The sequence below is a fragment of the Ceratotherium simum genome, chromosome 23 (assembly GCF_057802395.1).
Source record: "Ceratotherium simum simum isolate JZ-2026a chromosome 23, ASM5780239v1, whole genome shotgun sequence".
NCBI lineage: Eukaryota > Metazoa > Chordata > Mammalia > Perissodactyla > Rhinocerotidae > Ceratotherium > Ceratotherium simum.
Genome location: NC_141922.1, coordinates 3,526,453 through 3,546,754, shown reverse-complemented (window position 1 = coordinate 3,546,754; position 20,302 = coordinate 3,526,453). Strand labels below are relative to the sequence as shown.

General features: G+C 55.5%; 1 protein-coding gene across 4 annotated transcripts in view; it reads right to left on the bottom strand.

The window, feature by feature from the left end:
• Positions 1 to 20,302, bottom strand: part of SLC45A4 (solute carrier family 45 member 4) — a 91,741-nt gene that overhangs the window by 10,204 nt on the left and 61,235 nt on the right. The gene's annotated exons all lie outside the window — the stretch shown is intronic.

The window sequence follows — 20,302 nt, the reverse complement described above, 5'->3', positions numbered from 1 at the left end:
CTCAGTGTCACCTCAGGGGCACCAGGCACTGAGCCTAGTCAGCCCAGGACAAGGGCGGAGTGGGGACTGCAGCTTGGGAGAGGCGGTGAGGACCCCCTGCCTGCATCCTGGGCCTCATGGCTGGAATCTGTCACCAGGGTCCTGAGGCGGGGCCATGCAGCCACTGATGTGCTGGACGCCCCCAGCAGGGGGCCGCTTAGGGGCAGCAGGGGGAGGAGCCTCAGTGTCCAGCTAGAACCAAGGGGTGTATCTGGCGCTGGATATCCCCTCTCACTGAGTCCTCCTAACTGCCCAGAGAGGTAGGGATTATTGTGCCCATTTTACAGAAGGGGAATCTGAAGCTCAGAGAGATTAGCTAACCTGCCCCAGGTCACACAGCTAGGAAGTGGGAGCCCCAGGACTTAACACCAGGGCTGCCAGATTCCAAAGCCCATGTGTCCCCCACCCCCATATGCTGCACCCTGTCACACAAACCCAATGCCCATCGACGGCGGAACGGCGAAATGGGTCTGGCACATTTGTATGCTGGAGCGCTGTGCAGCAACTGGAATGAACCAGCTGCAGCTTCTCGCAATAACACAGCTGAACCTCGCACACAATGCTGGATGCGGAGGAGACACGCTGTGGGTTCCATTTATCCGACATCCACAACGGCTAAAAGAGGCTCTGCCGGCAGCAGCCAGGGTGGCTGCCCTCGGGAGGGCAAGGGCTTCGGGGCTGGTATGCCCTGCCCCTGATCTGGACGGTGGTCCCTGGTGAGAAACCACCCAGCTGCAGGCTTCGGTCATGCACTTCTCTATGTTATGCTTCAGTAAAACGTTGACTTAAACAATAAATGGTGCTCCAGCCTGCCAGCGACTCCTCTGGCTAATGTTTTACCTCGCCAAAGACACTGAATGATGATATTGTCCTGAACTACCAAGAAAAACAAACTCGTGTAGGAGGAGGAAACCATGTTCAAAGGAGGAGGGAAGCACCTTTCAGAATTATCGCTAACATGCCCGTGTGAAAATATTGATGCGTTCAGGCTAGAATGCAAGGCGTCTGTTCTGACCTCTATGCACACAGCACTGTAGGACGGGTGAATTCTGCTCCTGTTTCAAGTCAGCAGAATGTACTGTTTCAGGAAACTCGAGGCTTGCTGAGTGTGTTCATAAGGCAGGCCTGGTTCCTCGTCTTTCATCATCAAATTAGGCGGAGGGGAAGTACCAGCTGCCCGGCCGTGCTGACACTGCCCACATTCAATGACACACGTTGTCCAGCCTCGTGTTGCTCAGAAGTGATCCCTGACAAAAGCATGCAGACCGTGAAACGGAGCCAGGACTTCAGAAAGAGCAGAAAGTTTTCCTATCCCAACGTACACAGACTCTTCTGTTGGGATTTGTAAACACGTTACAATTTTACTGATGAACTCGAACATGCCTGGTGACAGGCAGCTCCTTGCAGAGCCGCAGCACATGCTTGCGCACAGACACATGCACACACACACACACACATGCACCCACGGGTCTTCTCTCCTCGGGTCCTGGCCTTCCGGCCTCAGGCACATGGAAGCCCCTGGGTCTCCTGCACACCCCTTGCTGATCCTCACATCCCTGCCTGGCTCCTGTTAGAATCCTGAGGTCACCCACCCAGGAAGCTTCCCCCCTCGCCCACAGCTCCCACTCACCCAGGCACACCACTGTATTTCCACACCTTCTGAAACACATGTATGCATTCTCAAGAGACCAGACAGCCCTGAGGGCGGGGACTGGGTTATTCGTCCCTCCCCAGATGTGACCCACAGGAGGTGCTCATGTTTGTTGAACTCAACCAAACCTTGAGCTGCTGGAGAGAAAGCCCCAGATGCGCTGCCCAGTGACTGCCAGTCCGTCTCTGTCTGTCGCCCTTCACCTTCCTACTGGCTCCTTTTCTGAAACACCACCTGCAGGGCCAGCTGGAAGCCCCCTGCACCCCCAGCCCTCTCCACCCCTGGAGAGGCCAACACTTGACCCCCAGGCCCCTCCACCCTTGGAGAGCCCAACCCTTGACCCCCGGCCCCTGCTGCTGGCTGGCCCCCTGCTAACCCGGTCTGGTCCAGTCCTTGGGTTGTGGCTGGCCTACCCCCTCCCTGGAGCACCTCACCCACCTGGCCTGCAGTCTGCCCCAAGTTACCAAGCCCCTTCCAAGCCACCAGATTCCCAACAAGCCCACTCTCTCCAGCGAGGTGCAAAGCGCCCCATCTAACCGAGCGTGCAGCTCCCACGCTCCTCTGCCACCCCGCCACACGTGCATGCCCCTCTAGCATCACAGCTCTTGGCACCTGGTTCTGGCAACGCACTCGACGCTGGTCCAGGTGCAGGCAGATGAGCACACACAGCATATCTGTGACCCCTGTGCTTGCCCGGGCAGTGTGGCAGCCAGAACCAGACCTGGTCCCTGGCTTCCCATGGCTTCCAGTCCTGGGGAGGGACGGGCATGAGCAAGCTCACCAGGGCGACCCATGGTGCTGGGGACTGGCCAGGTCGGGAAGGCAGCACCCTCATGCCAAGGTCTGATGGAGATAGGCAGACAGGATGCTGCAGGCAGGGGGAAAGCAGCGGTGGGCATTCATCTGGCTGTGCAGGGGCCATGACCATGAGCTTCCACATCCTTACAGACCAGGAGACAGGCAGCCCTGGCGAGACGAAGGGGCAGGCTTTAGATCCACAGGCCTGGGGACCCTGGCGGGCCTCTCATGGGGGGACAAGGGCTGGTGGTCGTGGGGCCCCACGCACACTTGCCTGGACTTCAGGGTGTCAGGACAGGGTCCAGAGCCCGGTGAGCACGTCCTCCTGGCACCCTCCAGGGGGCATGACTGGCAGGAGGCTGCCCTGGGAGGGGTGCCCAGCTGGGGGACCAGAGGGTTCCAGCTGTTGTCCCCTTGCTACTTGGAGGAACTGACGTGTGCACCAGACTCCCCTCCTCCTCAAGGTCAAGGCTCTGCCACACGGGCTGACAGACTCTGCCACCTGTTTCTGTGTAGCCTGCACCTTAAGAATGGTTGCCACTTTTTTAAATGGTTGAAAAAGACCAAAATACGAATATTTCCTGACATGTAAAAAGTTGATGACATTCCAACTTCAGTGTCCACACATAAAGTTTTACTGGAGCAGAGCCACACTCGTCCGTTTATGTACTGTCTGTGCTGCTCCAGCTCTGACGGCAGAGCTGAGCAGCGGCGACAGGGACCGGCTGGCCCACAGGGCAGAAGACCCCTTTGGCCCTTGACCGCAAGAGTCTGCTGAGCCTGCTGAGGGACGCGGGCGGCGTTTTCTGTTGTGCGGTTTGTCTTCCCCTTCTGTGTTTAGCTGTCCTCTTGGGCTGAAGGAAGGGTGTTCAAGTTCCCAGCGATGACTGCAAAATCGTGCATTTCAGCCTTCAATTCTGTCCACTTGGGCTTTCTGTATCTTAAAGCTCTGTTTATTAGGAGCACACACACTGATGATGGCTACGTCTCAGTGTTGAACCGACCCTTTCTCCCTGGGCTGCCTGCTCCCTTTATCGCTGGCAATACCCCTTATCTGAGTCCACTTCATCTGATATGAATGCACTCACCCCGGCCGACGCAGGCTTCCTATCGGCACAGCACATCTTTATCCCTCTCTTTACTTTCAACCCATCCGTGTCATAATATTCTAAGAGCATCTCTCTTAAACAGCATATTGGCAGATCCTGTATCCTCCGTCCTGCCCAGCTCTCCTCCCGCGCATGTCCAGTCCACCAGCATCTGGTGCAGTTACTGCCGTGGCTGACGGCAGGGCACCACCCCTTGCTTCTGTTCTCTCCTTGTTTCTGTTCCTCCGTTCTTACCTTTTTTGGGTTAACTATCTTTGCGCATTCTATTTTACTTTACACATTGGCTTTTTGGCATCATCTTGTAGTGGCTGCTCTAGGGATGACATTATATGTCAACTTTTCAGTCTACATGGTGACTGTTACACATCACAGAAGGACCTGGCAGCCAGCTCTGTCCCTCCTGCTGCCCCCTTTCTGCTGTAGCTGGCACCGAGACCATGTCTACAGACACTGTCAACCCCACACTCTGCTAGGATTTTTGCTCTAACAGTCATACCTACTGTAAAGGAGTGAAGAGAAAACTCGCCCTGTATTTTCCCATTCAGCCCTTCCTTCCTGAAGATGAATGTCCATCTGCTATCACTTCCCTTCAGCCTCAAGAACCATCTTTAGTTTCCCCAGCATTTCTTTCAGAGCACATCTGCTCATGACAAAAGCTCTTAGATTGTATCTAAACTCTATTTCATTTTTATTCTGAAAGGATATTTTTGCTGGATACAGAATTCGGGGTGAACTCTTCTCCCCCAGAACTTTGAAGATGTCACTCCACTGTCTCCTGGCCTCACTCCTTCTCAAGGGAAGGCCGTGGTATCCCATGGGATTGTATATATGCAACGTGTCTTCCTTTCCTAGGGGTGTTCTCGTTTCCCTCTGCATCGTTGGCTTTCAGCAGTTTGACTATGACGAGCCTAAGCAAGGTTTTCTTTACATTTATCCTGTTTGGGCTTCACCGAGCCTCATGAATCCGTGCATTTCAGTCTCTCAACATATTTAGAAATTTTTCAGTTATTTCTTCACATTTTTTAACCCCGTTCTCTATTTCCTCTCTTCTGGGGCTGCAATCACAGGTACATCAGACCTTCCGACGTTGCCCACTGCTGCCTGAGGCTCTGCTCACTCCCTTTATCACTCTGTTCTCTGTTCTCCACATCAGATCACTTCTACTGACCAGTCTTGCAGTCCACTGAACTTTTCTGCTGTCATCTCCAACCTGGTCTCAACCCTATCTGGCTCATTTTTATTTCGGATATTGCATTTTGCAGTTCTAAAATTTCCATTTGTTTTTTTTCCCTTTTAACAGCTTCTATTTCTCTGGTGAGATTTACTACTTTTCCTTATGAGCATGTTTTCCTCTGCCCCTGAGCACAGTTACACATGCTTGTCTGGTAATTCCCACACGAGGCATCACCTGGGGGCAGCCTCCACCGCTGCCTTTTCTCCTGAGGAACCGTCACACCTTCTTGTCCACGTGTCTAGTAACAGTGAGTTGTATCCTAAACATTGTGAGTGATGTGTTATAAAGACCACACTCTGTTATAGTCTTTTGAAGAGCGTGGATATTTTTGTTGTAAAGATTAGCCTGGCTGGACTCAAACTCAAACTCTCCCCCCTCAACGGGGGCAGCAGAAACCTCTGCTCCGTTCTGTCAGCTTGAGCTGAGCTGCTTGAAGTTTGTCCCATGAACTCCCATTTCAGGAATCAGCAAGAAATGTGAGCAGAGATGACACACAGGATACGGGGTCCCTGCCCTAACTCTGCCCTAAACTCTGTCCTCAGGTTCTTCAAGACACTGAACGTGCAGGTGCCTTGTGAAGTTTTAGCCACCCTGTGTGGCATCAAATGAGGCCAATCCTTGGGCTAAGAACAAGCAGACAACGAGAAACCCACCCAGTGCCGCTCCCTTCTCCTGTTGTTGGATGCGCTCCAGTGTCCTCAGATAGTTGTTTGACATTCTGTCCAGAATTCCTAACTGTTAACTGCAGAAAGGTTGTTCTGACAGGAGCTCCTCTGCCATACCTTCTGCTTGGTTTTACAAGTGGGTAATGTTGAGTGCTATTATTTCAGCTAATCCTTGTAACAGCTCTGTGAGGCCAGTATTACTGGCTTTATTGCACCCCATGCTATGATAATCTTGCGTCTGCCCTGCTTGTTATATGTAAGCTCTGTGAAGAAAGGGACATGTTCCTTATGTTCCGCTGTATCTCCAGCAGGTGCTCAATAACTACCTACTGAACCAAAGTGTGTCATTCAGCAATTGCCAGCTTGGTCTACACCCCATGCGCCCAACTGTGAGATGGGGCTAACCGTGCAGGAGGGCAGCGGGCCCATGGGCCCACGGACCACACGGCAAGTGATGGGCAAGCAGGGCTAGCTGCCGTCACCAGCACAGTCCAGATGGGAGGCTGGAGTTAGCTGGTGGAGGGGGCAGCTCCCAATGTGCTGAGCTCACCAGACCACCTCATTTTCCAGTTTCTCGATGTCCCACTGATGATGACAATCTTGTGATACAATTTAGAGCATGGGCACACCGTACTTATCCCCACAGGTACACAGTGTGGTCTGCATTACCGTGCCCATTCTACTGGTGAGCAACGGAGGCTCAGAGAAGAGACTTGCTCACCCAGATGGGGAGGAACACCCCAACGGCCTGAACCTGGTGTTCTGCTGCCAGAGCCCCCCTCCTGCTGCTGTACCACAGTGAAGACCCCACGGGGTGCATCCAGCTTCTGGTTCGGGCTTGTCTCTGCTACCGGGCCCAGAGCCAACCAGAAGGCCAGCAGCAGCTCCGGGGCTGGGTCTGAGGACGGTGCCATCAAGTCCCCCACAACACCTTAGCAACGCTGTACCCTGCAGGGTGGGGGCCCTGGGCACTTGCACGGAGTGGGCCTCAGAGCCGGAAGCTGGGGTTCAGGGGAAGAAGGCAGGGTAGCTGGGGTCGACTGAGGGCAGGCTGGAGCCAGAAGGACAGGTGCAGAGCTCCGGCACACACGTGTGATGACGGGTACCACCCTCTGGGCACTAAGACACAGCCACCTAGGGACTCAGGATGGCATGCCCGCACGCCCCACAGAACGCTGTCTTTAACGATGGGTTTACCACACGCGCTGGCATCAGCCTCCAGACCCCACTTCTGCCTCGCTAATTACAGGCAGGGAGGAAACTGCAGAGATAAAGCTCCTCGAAGATCCGGCCTCTCAGCTGGAGAGGCACAAATCGTGGCCAAGCCCTTCCTTCTGGCCACGGTCAGTCATCACTACAGTCATGCCCAAGCGCTGGAAGGCCACAGGGCCTGGCCACACAAGAGCTGTCCATAACCGTCCCCTCTTTAGCTGATGTGAACATCCCGTAAGATCCTAAGAGGCACATGGCGTGCAAGGGGGGAGTCTCTGAAGACTGACTGCACAGTGCAAAATGCCACCCCGCAGTACTGTTGGGCCACCCCTGTGCCCAACGAACACCACTGGTGGTGGTGACTGGGCCCAAAGGTGTCTTCATGTCACAGCTCACGCCTCAGCCCGTGTCGCCCCTCACTGCCACCTGAGGACACATGGGATGATGATTTCAATGCGGGAAGTGGCGTTCATATTCCTGGGGGTCCTGGTCATGCTGGCGGTCATGTGACCTGCCCGAGGAGCTGCTGCTGTTCCTAGAGCACTACCGCGCCCAGGGAGCAGGGGAGACGGCTGCACGGGTGAGATCCGCGCATTCACCCCAACATGCCAGGCGTCTGAGGTTCAAGCTCAGCGCTCCCCGAGCCGCCGCTCTGTGACCCTCCGCACAGACTGTAACAGCCCGCCCGCGCCCAGCGGCTTCTCTTCCCTGAGCTACTCCCCGGGCTAAGCTGGCGAAAGGTGGCCTTTCCCGGCAAGAACGTCGGGGCACACCCGGGGGCTGCTGGGGAGCCTGTGCTGTGGGCACGTCCCTTAGACGCAGAGATGCCCTCCGGCCTGTGGCGGTACGGGCCTGGCTCCTGGGCCCAGGGCTCACAGCCACGACTGGGAAGCGCTGTCATTCCTTTCTGACAATAGGCACGTAACAGCAATAAACACAGGCAATGTAAACCCGAATCTCAGAAACACGTTAGGAAATTTGTCAAGTGGGGCAACCCAAATCTGTGTCCTGCTCACCTGGAAACACGACCCTCAGCAAACATCACGTGCTGGAGTGCCGGTCGGCCTTGGGGGTGGAGGGTCTGCAGGCACACAGAGCGCCTGCTGGGGAGGTCCCTGGCACCGGGGCAGCCTGCACCAGCTCACAGCGAGGCTCCAACCCCGAGGGACAAAGGGAGATGGCGCTAGCGGTGAGCCACCTGGCCCAGGAGTCAGCATGCCCAGCCCACCTGCTCTCCTCCTTTGCCCGACAGCCCCTCCAGAGCCCTCCGGGACCCCGGCACGCTGTCCTGTCCCCTCCTGCTCCAGCCTGTTCAAAACTAACTGCTGCCATGACAGGCCAGGGGGGCATCTTCCTCTAGTCATGGTGCCATTATTGCTCCCCACTCCCCCACACACACTGCTCCCCTTCCTCACCTCCCACTCACCCCTCCACCTACTGCAGTCTGGCTTCCCCCCAGCGCCCCTTGAAACTGCCCTCTCAGAGGTCACCAGTGCCGGCTACCTGCCAACCCAGCTGGGCCTCATTTATTTGAGTTGGCTGAAAACCCCAAGAGGGCAGAGTGTGCTGGCACAGGTGCCGGCTCACCTGGCATTGTGCCCGGCACGCAGCCGGCGCCAAAACCATGTGCTGGATGAAGACGTCACTGGGCGGCAGGGCCGAGCCCCAGCACCACCTGGCCTGGGCTCCTCACCCTTCCCGGACCTCCTCCCTGCAGGGTGGCTTATCCTCCCCCCACTGCCCTGAACTGCTCCCTCCCTCACACTCTGCAGTCACCCCCAAATCCAGGGAGGCCTCCACGAGTCACCCCCAAATCCAGGGAGGCCTCCCGTGGAGAGGGCCACAGAGTGGAGAGACTAAGAGGGGATCAGGCCAAGGGAGGTGGGGGAGCCCAGGAGAAGCAAACAGGGCCTACTTCTCTCTTGTTCTTTCCTCCTGAAAGTAAATCCTAGGCTCCACAGAAGCTGCAAGCCTACCAGGAAGTTGTCTGCACCTGAGCTCAGTGGTCAGGGTTATGGGGACAGCTAGGGGTGAGGCCCCAGCCCCTGGTGGGCACCCAGAGCCGGGCACCGTGAGATCGGCACAGGGACGCTGGGTGGCAGGGACGCTGGGCGGCAGCTTTCTGTTTCAGCATGTTGGCAAGAAAATGAAACATTCCCCAGCACGTCCCCCAAGCAGCCCCGCCAGCGTGAGCCAGCCACTCTGGCCGCCCCCGAGGTAGTGAGAACAGTGTCCCGGTCCCTGCAAGGCTGCTGCTGGGACGCCTCAGCCAGGGCATTTCCCAGCCAGGCTCTAAACAAACACAACACCGGCCCTAGTAAATAATTTTTGTTTTCTTCCAGGCAAAGCTGAACAACAATGGTGGGACCAGGAAGGCTCCCCGTTCACAGGAAACGCTCAGTGTGTCACCGCTTGTCCGAGGGCGCTGTGAGGTCACAGGCGACGGCGGCCACGCTCGGTCACGCGCACCACTTCCATTCAGTAAAATGTCTTTTTGATAAACGGGTACTTTCGGGGGAGGGGGCCAGGGGAACGGGAAAGTTGCCTATAAGCGTTTAACAAAAGATCTGAAATGGGAATAGGAACTTACATTCTTTCTTCAATAGACAAAGCCTTCCACATCGAGACATGTTTGTGTTTTGAGACAAAATCTCACGATAACATTAGACTCCTGAGAACCAGCTCTCTGTGGGAATCGCCTAGCAGCCCTGAGTGACCTCTGAGGAATTTGAGTCACGGAACCCTGAGGGGAACCCATCACCAAGTGGCCACTGAGGGCCACAGATGTGAAAGAGAAGGGTCCCTGCCCTCCAGAGATGCCACAGGCCCTGTGGCATCCAGTGCCCGGCCCCGAGGAAAGGGCCCCCATGAGCAGGGAGGGTCTGCACGGGGCCAAAACAGGGGGCAAGCACCTCCCCCAGCTGGAGGGAGGGCCTTAGAGCTGCAAGGAACATTCCAGAATCCGGGAGCCACAGGAAGGCATGGAGGAGGGATAATAAAGAAAGGGAAGAAAGCTCAGTTGGTTCTTCCGGGGCTCCACGTGGAGCAGTGCCTCCTGGTGTTTTTACGTGAGAAGGAACGGGACCTGTGAGGGTCTGCTGGGCTCCTGAGCGTGGGGCCCCAAAGCCCTTCTCAGGGTCCACAAAGTCCCTGCGCCTGGGATGGCCCAGGAACAGAGGAATTAAAACCCAGACGTCTGGCCTCGTGCTGCACAACACCCCCCAGTCCCCCCACATCACTGTTCCTCACAGCTCCCCAGAAGGTGCTGGTCCCCAGACCTGGGCCGAGGGGAGCAGGTCACCTTGACGTCAGGCAGAGGCGACAGCAGGGCGGAGGGGAGAGCTGTGTGATGCAGATGTAACCCAAGTGGCCAGGTTCATTCAGCTTATTCATTCCGTGCTCCCGGCGGGTTGACTGTGGTAAAGACAGTCAGAGAGGTTCTTTGGGGCTTACTGCGCCATTTTAGAATGAGTTATTTTGGATGGAGGCAACAGGTTAGAAACGGTGCCATTGAAACCTACAGAAGACTCCATTAATTAAATTCCAGTAGACTCAGAATGTCTTTCTTCTGGTAAAATAAACATTCTCCAGCCCCTTATGTTGGCCCAGAGGCGGGACTTTGTTTCCAGAGAATAAACGTGCCCAGCCACCGCCAGCCCGGCCCTGGGGGCTTCCCAACAAGTCGGTGATGGGGTATGGGTCCTATTTTTAAACGAGGGGCCTAACAGCCCAGCTGGATGCACTTGACCAGACGCAACCAGGACACTGACCCTCTTGAAAGCCAGGGGGAGCACGCCTCCCGCTCCTCTGGGGCCCAGCCACGGGGGTCTTTCCTTCCCAGCAGCTCCTCAGGAGCATGGCCCACTGCAAGCTAGAGCACCGGCTGCTCTCTGCCCGACTATCAAGACAACCACCCATCCCACTGTTCCTTAAACCAGATGTTGCAATAAGCAAACATCTTAATGATGACAAAGCAATATTACCTTAGCTGTACAAGCAACTGCATGGCTCTCAGCTTGAGACTCCAGAAGCTTCCTGGAGTGCACAAAACGCACAGCATGTCCTGCAGCCCCCGACTAAACTCACAGGTCAAGGTTAGTTGCAAGTCCCTGCTGCCTCCCACAGCTACATGGCTTTGTCAGTCCCAGAAGCCAACAGCCCCCTTGACGCGGAGAGCTTTTTCTGAGACCTTGAAGAAGGGGATAGAGGATCTTCAACTTCAGCATGTCTACAACCTACCTCTTGATCTGCCACTCCGAATCTGGACCCCCTCCGGAGTCCCCTCACCAGAGAGAAGACAGCTCCGTCCACCCAGTCACGCTGGCAGAAGCCCGGGAGGCCCCTCCCATGCCCCAGCCACCAGAGCAGAGTGCTCCGTGCCCCCCGCCCCACCCCAGCACTTGTCTCCTGCCAGTTCCTCATGCCCAAACACTCTGCCTTCCCCTCTTGTTCCCGACGCCACCTCACTCCTTTGTACCCCCGAAGAGCTGCATTTTTATACACAGAGTTTTATTTGAGCACAAAGGGCTTCCAACTGGCCCCTGGCTTCCCCCTTGTCTCTCCACCACCCACCAGCTCACAGCCAGAGTGATCTTCTACACCCTAAATGAATGATGTCCCTGGACTTCTCACACGCTCCCATGGCTCCCAGCGTCCTGCAAGGCCCTACCCTGCCCACTGGCCGAGCCCGTCCCGAGCCAGAGCTGCCCTCTCCCCTCACTAGGCTGCAGCCGCCAGCTCCACCTCCTATTCCTAGCCAACTCTGCGCCCACACGCAGCTCGGGACCCCGCCAGGGCCGCCGTCTCTGCACGGAAGCTCCCTTCCCCCTCTGCAGGCGGCTCCCTTGTCGTTCAGATGTCCCCGCCACGACACCCACCGCCATCCTGACATGTCTCGCTCACTTGTCTCTGTCTGTCTGAGGGTCAGCGTCTGGACAGCGGGCCTCGTCCACTGTCGTGTTGTAGAGGCTCCCCACAAACGCTGGTGGAGAGAAGAACGCCTGGTCAGCATGGCTCCCGCCAGACCACGACCCCACGGCTGAGACCACGGCAGCCTTTCCGCACACGGAGAGTGGGCCTGACGACAGACCCCTCGGGTGAACGTGGAAGCAGCTTCCGGAGCCCGGAGACAGAGCCAGGCCCAGATGTCCCAGAGGTCTACCCACTAGTCCTCCCCTTCACAGCCAGGCCCGTTGGCGCCAGAGGGACGCACGCGCTCTGCAGGCAGAAGCACTCTGTCCACTACCTGCTGCGCGGCTTTGGAAGCAGACTTGGCCTTGAACATCCTGATCCCTTGTGTAAAGTGGACACACAGATAAAGGCAGACGTTCTGAAGCTTAAACAAGAAAACATATAAACGCACCTCGGCGTCTGGCACGCGGGACGCTCCCCGGACACGAACCTCCCTCTGTTTCTGGGGCTGCAGTGCCATCACGATTCTAATGGGCAGCGAGTTCAAAATGCTGGAAGGACAGTCCAACAGCTCAACTGCTGTTCGTAAGAAAGTTCTCCGGGAGACCATCTGCCCTCAGGAAAGGGGTTACAGGGAGAGGCCACTGCCCTGCACACCACAGGTCCACAGGCTGACTCTGCAATCAGTCTCCCCAGGAGGGGATGAAGAGAGCCCTTGACTTCTGCATCCTCAAGTCTAAGAGCCACTGGGGCACAGCCCCAGACCCGAGAGCTCCTCTAGGCTACAGCTGCTCTGAGGAACGCATCTCCAACGACCATGGGCCACCCCCAGAGCACCCAGCCGCCACTCACAAGGCCCGCAGAATGGAACACAGGGAAGCAGCTTCTGTCCCGAGGGAGGGTCCCCTGGAAAGACCCCTGGGTGCCCGAGGACCCCGAGCACACGCTGGGCGGGGCTCCACACACCCACATATCAGACAGACGTAGCTGTGAGGGGGTCCCGGAAACGGTGGCTCTGATCACCTGGCAGAGGTCTGAGGCTCCAGGCGGCCCCAGCGCCCAGACGAGGTGAACAATGGTGGTGAGAAAGGCCATGGGTGGGTGGGGGGGGCGCTGGCGGCTGCAGGGCTGAAGCCAAGCCCCCACCTCCAAGCCCCTCCCCACTGAGCAGCTCAGAAACACTCCAGCACAGACCACTCCTATCACAGACCACCGCCGTCGCCTCACTGGGGCCCCACGCACCTAATATTTTCCTGTGAAATCAGATACCTAACAAGTCTCATGCCCAGGTAATATAAACATTGACACTTTGCTTATATCCTGGAAGAAAATGACTGAAGAACGATGCTCCACAGAAGGACACGTGACCTGGTGACCACGTTTTCCCTGACTGAAAACTGGACACGTTATGCTGACAACAGGATGAGTGACTTGGAACCAGGCCTGCCCCACACCGACAAGCTGGCAGGTGGGAGGGCACCTCCTGCTCCAGGGACGACGCTGTGCTGGCAGCTGCCATTGCCACTGCCTGGCACAGCGTCTAACCACCCAGGGAAGCATTTCCACTACCTCCCAGAGCCTCACTTTTCTCATCTATAAGACGGAGAAAACACGTGCCCCTCTGAGGACTGAATGAAATCGACCATGAGAAGTGCCTGGAGTCCAACATACGGGATATTCTGACAAAAAATAGTGAAAAGAATAAATAAATATATGTGGAAACTGAGGCTCAAAGGAGCCTGAGAAGCACCTCTGAGTCACCAGGCTTCCAAAAGGGGCCAATGGTCCATGGCCCTGCTGCCCCCGTGGCCTCCACAGCACAGCAGCGCAGCGCCCCCCAGAGCCACCGTCCTGTGGGCTGTACCTGCACCCGCCCGTCTGAGGCAGGAGAGCAGACGGGGAGTGCCCAGCCCAGGGTGAGTGGGTGGGATGCCCGTGTGGGTGGGTCACTGCTGCCTCATCTGGCGGGGGGACCCGAGGTCAAGGAGCCCCTGGGACAGGGACACAGAGCAGGAAAGAGGAGCTCCCACCCACTGGTGACAGCAATGACAGCAGCTGGTCTCACTCTGGCGGTGGGGGTGCAGGGGCAGGAAAGGCTCCCAGGCAAGGGAACAGCATGAGACATGAGGGAAGAGCATGAAGCACAGCCTGGCCTTCGCTTGTGGTTTCTGCCAGCACCCTGGGACCCGAGCAAGGAAGCCTCAAGTGTCCTCGCCTGCCAACCTCTTCCTGGGGTCTGAAGTGAAGGAAGGGGTAGCCTTCCAGATGGATTCCCGTCAACACCCATCTACAGTGCCATGCAGGACCCACACTGTGTAAGACAGACTTCCAGCCGAGACGGTCTCCTGTTCCTAGCAGCTGCAGGCAGCGTGTGCCACACTCCAAGTGACCTGCACAACCAGTGACCGTGTGGGGCACAGAGCCCAGCAAGAGGCGATTCCTATCTCGACGTAAAGTCTGAGCTGGTTCTCTCAGCTTCTACCTTCACTTCTAGATACGCCATGCTGCCTTCCTGAAGGATAAGCTGCACTTTCACATCTAGGGCTGACGGCCCCCAGGAGAGGAAGGTCCAAGCAGGGTCTCCTGGGACGGTGGAGAGGGCAAGAGGAAGGACGCGTCCTGGCAGAGTACCCTGTGGGAGGCGGGGGGCAGCAAACAAAGAAAGGAGGCCAAAGTGCCACGGCCACTAGCAGACAGGAGGAGTGGACACGAGGCAGGTGTGGCCCTGGCCGGAAAAGGCTCGAGTCAGGATAAGGAAGCTGAGCCTGCCCGGGGGCAGCAGGAAGGCTCAGGGGTTTAGGTCTGGGAGAGGGGTCAACAAGATCAAAGTACAGAGAGTGGACAGCGAGGCAGGAAGGCCAATTCATAGGGCTTACTACCACCCGGACCGAGGAACAGTGTGACTCCAAGGTCAAAGGCCAGGTAAGCTGAATCATGAGGTCAACTAAATAAACGGAGCATGGTCGGGGGGCCACTCTCAGAGCTACCAAGCTGGACGTCACACTGGGAAACGCCCATGGTGCCAAAAGGCTGGCAGACACCGGGAGCATGGGACCTCCACCCTGAGCTGTGGGGCTCAAGGGGAGACCGTGACTGCTGGGGTTACCTGGTCCCCCGGCCTCTCGCAGAGAGAAAGCACCAGTGTGCGCAGGCAGGGTGCTACACCCAGCGGCACAGAGAGGAAGCGCTCATGAAAGACGTGGGACTGAGCCACCGACCGCACACGCAGGTTACCACTAACGAGCCTTTACTCTCGTTTGTGAACCTCTCGTTTGCGGGGACACAAGTGCTGTCAGCTCTGAACACCGTCTGACAAGGGTAAATGGCCCGAGAATCCGCAGATGACAGCTTCGCCACAAAGCTTCGAGGAAGGAGTTTCTCCTCCCTCACATGAGCTGGAAAGTAGAGCCCAGGTCACCCAGGCCAAAGTCAGGTCGCCAAGGCCAAGGTCAGGTCAACGCTCGGCCGAGGGAATCGCAGGCCAACACCGCATGCCCAGTGCTTACACACCTGCCTGCCTTTCAGAAGGGGGCTTTCAGGTGAGGGAGCTGAGCTTCCAGAAGACGGCACAGTCTGCCCAAGGTCCTGCGCTCTTACAGGCTGGAGGGGTGGGAGGACCCCATGAGAGTCAAGGTCTCTCCAACTCCAAGAGTCCCCAATGTGAATCAGGCTCAGGGGGAAAGGAACCCAACAGCCACGCTACATGCTCTTGTTCACAGCTCTGATTTTAGTAAGAACAGGTGGCCAGAAACACCCCAAATGCTCCAGCGGGGAGCAGGTAAGCAGAGTCTCTATGTTGACACATGGAGCATCTGTCGCCCCCACAATGACAAACACGTGCACTGAAGGGGTGCCGGTAAACACTCACAGCTGGGGGTCTCAGACGGGGAGTCTCCCTGCACACTGGCCCACTTCTGTGGGGTAGGTGTCCCCCCCTGCCCGTGGCCCACCTCCCACTACCCAGGCGACCTCAGTGAGCCAGTGAGCGGGGAGCTGGGCAGAGCCGGGCCTCTCTCCACATTTCAGACACAACACGAGGAAATAACCTCACGAGCACAGACAAGAGTCAAGTGCAGCCAAAGTTACAAAGGGACGAGTATTTATCACCTTTGTTGTCAGCATAACTCAACTGTAAGTATGCAATTTAACCTTTAATAATGGATCCACTTACCCACTGGCTCACCAAAGCCCTGAAAATTTCATAGCCGGCCCTCACGAGGCAGTGTGAGCCGGTCTCAGCACACCCGGGGCTGTGGGCAGCTGGAAACTTCAGGGAGCATTAATTATATCCTGCCTCCCGCCACAAAGTAGACTGGAGGTGGCTCCAAAACACTACTAAAACTAGCAAGTGCTTAGAAATTAAGAAAAAAAATAACTTCTTACTACAGGTTGCTATTACACTTTATCAATAAAGATCTTGAGTATTTAAAAACAGCCACGACCACCCCTCCCTTCACGATACCTCTGCCGAGGGCAGCAGGCTCTCAGAAGTGTGTGCTGGGTGGGCAGCACCCTGCTCTCTGTTTTCCCTGACGCAGCCCCTTGACGGGGCCGGGGACAGCATGACGGCCAGGTGCCTAAGAGGGAGGCTGCGTTCTGAGTTTGAATCCCAGCTCCCCCACTCACTGGCTCTGTGAGCATCTATTTCCTCACCTGCAAAAATCTGTAAAATACCACTATCTCCCGATTTTTATAAGAATTAAGTCATCTGGAACAGCTCGCTGCTGACGCAAACCATTAATAAACAATGATTACTGGGGGCGCATATTTAATTTGCAGGAGTGGGGAACTGCCATCATTAACCTGCGAATTCTCCATCCCTGCGGGCTCCCTCTCGCCGCCCGCTGCAGCCTCAGGCCTGGTGCAGCGCGGGGAACGCAGCCTGGTTTTAAGAGCAGCAGCAGCGCCAATGCCAAGCCAACGTCTTCTGGCCACAGACCCCTGGGGAAGTCATTTGCCTTCCTGAGCTCCAATGCCCTCACGCACAGCTCAGCCACGCCCAGGACCATCGGGAACAGCAGGGCAGGTGTGTTTTTCTTGTGAGGCTCCCGCAGCCCTGTCACTGAAACTACTCAGCTCTCCACTTTGACATTTACCTTCTGTTATGACTTTTACCGTCTCTCCATCCAAACAGGGTCCCAGGCAGCCCGGAGGCCCCACCAGCACCTAGTGCCCACCAGAAGAGGGCTCCAGGGGTGGTCTGGGAATGTGCCAGCTCTATCCTAACCCAGGGTCATCATCAGACTCACAGCTTGCCTCTAGAGTACTCTCCACACCAGCACGGCTAGGGCCCTCATCATACTCTGCCCCTGAGATGACCACTGGCCCCAGTGTGGCCTCCACGCTGCCCCAGACCTGATGACACAGGAGGGCCAGCACTCCTGGCCAGCTCTGCTCCTCCCTCCCAGCAGCCAGCATCTCAGGGCTTCTGTGCCCTGGCCTGGAGTGGCCGTCCTGCCTGGTGACCATGGAACCGGCTGTGAAGTGTGTCCCTCCTCTAAATGCTGGTCTGCCCCCCCGAGGACAGGGCCTGTGTCATCGTTCTTGGTGCCCCAGTACGTGTCATCTCACCTCCCTGTAAAGGTGAAATGCTTGGGCCTGGACTCTCCAGTGACCCTGCTCACCAGAGCCGCAGAGGCCAGGGCTGGGTGTGTCCTGGCGTCACCCAAGAGAAACCCTGACCACAGCGGCACTGCTGAGTACCAACCGATAGAAACCCACAGCGAGACACATCCGCTTGCTCCGGGGCCTCTCCTTCTCTCACTGAGGGACTAAGATTCAGGAGACGTGCGGGAGGCCCCTTCACAAACCACGAGCGCCAGATCACACTGGCACCCAGAGCACACTGCAGACCCAGAACACTGCCGCTGTGTCCACATGACCGCGTTTCCGGTTCGGCTGTGGTTAAATTGTGCTTTGCTGTCACAACATAGCGAGAATCAAGGTGAGGAAAATGAGGACATCTCCACATTGCGGAGAACACAGGGAACAAAAGCCTTCCTTCCGCTACCCTGTGACGGCGCTGAAGGACCGTTTACAGGAGGCTCCGATCTATTTGCTGGATGGGACGCTGCTTGACTCATGAATCACTGAACATAGCCAATTAGACCTTCAAAAAAATAAATAATACATTAAATTAAAAAACAAACAAGGACTGTTGATAAGAACGGACGAACGATAAGCATTGGGCAACAGGCCAGCTCAGGCCTGGCAGCGAGAAAGGGGAAGCGCTGGCGGCTCAGGTTCTCCTGGGGGTGGATAAGAGGAAGCGTGTGGGACGCTGCAGACCAACAGCATGACCCTCGAGACAGCAGCGATGCTCATGAGACGAGGTCCAAAACCACGGCAAAACGGCAAAATGTGTGTGTGAGTCTAAAAGGGATTTCAAGTAGAACAGAACTTGGTTGATAGTGATGAAACGTTATAAGCTCTCCCTACACTCAGCCCCCCAACTCCCAATCCCCCCAGCTCAGAGGGAGCCTGTGACCCTCGACCCTGGACTCCTGGAGGCTCTGGTGACTCTGTCTCCACCTCCCCAGCTGGGAAGTTCACACCCAGGCACAGGGTCTTTCCCAAGCCATGCTTAATCCACCCCGCAGGCGTCTGGAGAGTCCCTTGGACCTTCCCTCTCATCCAGCCCTGACCTCCTCCAACTGAAACGCAAACTTCCTGTTTCCCCCCATTTTCTACTCGGTGATACACCTCCACACAGGTCTGCAGATAAAGTGCCTCCAGCAGAGTTACTTCCAACTCAACACATTAGGTTGAAGTTTCTTTCTGTAATGTTCCCCAAACAGTTTACAAGCCAGAAGATAATCCCCATGCACCCTTCATTTAAAAGGGGGGCAAATGACCTACACTGCACCCAAAGACGAATCCTACTGACATAACTTAGAAGTGCAGGGTTTTGTGTAAGACAATACAGACCTGTCACTTGACTACGGGGGTGCGTTCTGAGAAATGTGTCGTGAGGCGATTCTGTTGTTGTGGAACATGACAGAGTGTACTTACACACACCTAGATGGCACAGCCTACCACACACCTAGGCTGCATGGCACTAATCTTATGGGACCACTGTCATATACGCAGCCTGTCATTGACCAAAACGTCGCTGCACGGCGCATGACTGTAGTTAATTTTTTCATGACAAAATTACCACCATCTGGGAAATACTTTGCGGATGGACACATTCCATACTAATTGGTTTTTAAGAGGAAATTTAAGACGGTATTTGTTCTAAAATTTACCGTTAAAAAAAAACTTCATGATTCTAATTTTATTTTTGATATGTGTTTAAGAAAAATATTAAACATTTACAGAGTGATTTCCTTAAGAACTCTGCCTCGAGAAAGAGCATGCCCTTCCCAAGAAAGCCCGGAAGCCACTGGACTATGCCAACATGAGGAAGACGCGTGTGACCCACTGGGCGAGCACACAGGTCACCCCAAACCCCCGTCTCTGGGTGAGCTGGTATCTTGCCTTATCATTTCAACACACATTTGTAATGTTTTGTTAAAATTTAACTTATTTTTGACTTTCATTATAAATTTAAATGATCATTTTCTGCAAAGTAACTGATAGAATTTTTCCGGTTTTGTTTAATCCAAGTGTGTATATGGTTCATGGTCTGTCACTTTAATTCTGAAAATTATAATGATCTAGTAAGTTTGGAAACTGCTATAATATACTGCTTACTATTAAGGTTTCTAAAACTACCGTTGCTTTACCAGTGCTCATGTGTGCAATATCGGAAAGGGGCAGAATTGCTCAGGTTTCTCTGTAAATCACCTCCTTGGAGTGGCCTTATATGACCTACCAGGGGCCAGATCTCGCATACCACTCCATACCAGGCTCAGGCACTTCTGCCGTGCTGTACTTGTCACAGCATCCCTCACACAGCACACTTTCCTCTCTGCCACAGCCTAGAATATGCCGACTCAGCCTTGCTTCACTCACTGACCACTACTTACTCTTTGCAACACAGAGGCCCAGCCCCACCTCCTCTACTCAGCCTCCCCACTTCCCGCCCCCTCTTTCTGGGTCTAGTCGGGTAGCCTTCCACCCTGTTCCCGCTGTCCTCCGTGCTCGCCTTCAACGGAATAGGCAATGGCTGGTATTCTAACCGTCCCTCCTGATCTTGCTTCTCCAAGACCATCAATCACAACCTGCACTCCAGGCTGGCGGAACACCCGGTTGAAGAGAGAGCCCCCTCCAGGCCCTCCCTGATCTGGAACCATCGATCCCTGGAATGGGGCTCCAGTATTCACACATTTACTCCCAAACTTCCCACCTCACCGAACCCCTTGTTGTGGTCCCGAGTTCACATCTCCATCTGAACTATAAACCTCAGGCTGCCCCAGACCATTGCCGGCACCTGGCCCCATGCCCGGCACCTGGCAGGTGGGTACTCAATGAGTGTTTGATGAAAGAATAACAGGCATGTAACTCCTTGGGAAAAATGACTCTAGTTGACATTTCATTGTTTCTAAAATACAATGATCCGAAACACAAGGAAATCCAGACCTCCCAATCCAAACAAAGCCTTGCACAGAAGTTTTTCAATTATTTTGGTCAAAATTCAGGAGATTTTGAGAAACTCCTGCCTCAATTATGCAGCTTGTTTTCCATGTCCATCCTGACTGCATCTGGAGGTGCACGCGGGCCCCGAGCCGGGCGGGCTCTA